The sequence below is a fragment of the Octopus bimaculoides genome, chromosome 5 (assembly GCF_001194135.2).
Source record: "Octopus bimaculoides isolate UCB-OBI-ISO-001 chromosome 5, ASM119413v2, whole genome shotgun sequence".
Classification (NCBI taxonomy): domain Eukaryota; kingdom Metazoa; phylum Mollusca; class Cephalopoda; order Octopoda; family Octopodidae; genus Octopus; species Octopus bimaculoides.
Genome location: NC_068985.1, coordinates 108,825,983 through 108,827,679, shown reverse-complemented (window position 1 = coordinate 108,827,679; position 1,697 = coordinate 108,825,983).

The following is a 1,697-nucleotide window of genomic DNA, read 5'->3' as shown; positions in this document are numbered from 1 at the left end:
CATTTTGTGTAACGGTTTTCGAACCGTCAACTCTTTCATCGACAGTCATAACACTTCGGTAGGTATGACTGCTGGTCATCTAAGTAAGAGAATGTATCTCCACAATCTCTTATAACGAAGTATTATTCTTCAACAGGCAGTATGCAGGATATAAACATACATAAATTCATACAGAGAGAGAGCATTGGCATCGACCAATTTGAAAGGAATCTTTAACTACATACTCACATACAGTAAGTTAATGCGGTTTAATCTACCATTTTCAATAAATAAAAGCACCCTGACATGATAAATCTTCCTCAATCTTGTAAAATACAATTATACCCCAGGCATAACATGAATAAAGGTTTAACCGAATGATACTTAATGTAAACTATTCGATATTAACCACCATCACCAGGAAAACTCTAGTATACACTAATAAGAAAATAATAATTCAAATAACCATGACATAAAAACACAACCGATCACAGAAGAAGAAACTACAATATTTATTTTCCAAATGTACATTATGTAGACACTATCCTTCAATGAAACATTAGAATTTGAGTAGTTAATGTTAAAATATGCGTGTAATTTGAGGGTAATCCACTTCTTTTATGTTTCAAGTCTATATTACGTCCTTTTTTAACTTGCAGTTTGTTAACTGCTTATATTTATCAATTATATGAACGTTCATCTCTATATATTCCTCTCTTTTTAATGTCACATTCTCTCTTTCATGTAAATTTTCTAAATGTTTTTTCTCATTGATTATTGAGTACACTCAGGGAAATAGCATGCTTAGATGAAGTTGGAAGTTCTCTATAAAGCACATTTGTGTCTATTTTCAATATAAAATCACATGTACAGTGTATATATTTTAAAAATACATACATTCAAGTTATACATACACATACACATACTAACACACATATATCTTTTGGATTGCACAACACACATTTTACATATACAGTATATATTAGCTGATTTACACTGAACATAAATTCACACATATGCATACTGAAGTACATACACATATTTGTAGATTTAGACAAATAAGAGAAAAGTACTTAACACGATGGTAAATTGCAGTAGCTTATATATGATTATTTAGTTGCCTATTTGTCTGAAATTTCCTTGACATGTAAACAGTAAAACTGCTTTTTCTTGTCTCGGGAACTGACTAATTCTGGGGAAAACTTCAGGATAAGTGGATACTGGAATAGACTAAATAAACACTTTCTCACCCTCTTTCTGCCTCAGTGTTTCTTACTTTACACATACACATACATATGCATACAAATACATACAAACAAGCATATATACATACATTCATGCGTACATACAAGCACAGATCCTCTGTTTTACTTGTTTCACTCACTAAACTGCGGCCATTCTGGGGCGTCGCTTTGAAAGGTCTTAGTTGAATGAATCGACCCCAACACTTTGCTTTTTTTCTTCTTTAAACCTGATACGTATTCTATCGATCTTGTTATGCCGAACGGCTAAGTTGTGTGGACGTAAGTACTCCGACACGGTTGTCAAGCGGTGGCGGGAAACGAACACAAACACAAAAACACACACAGAAGGGGGATAAAAGCAACAGTAACATCCACCCTTAGGGGTCAGCCACATTTAAGTGGCAATATACTTCACTTTATCGTGCAGTTACTGTTAATACCTCATTTAGAGAATTAACATTGCTTATATATATA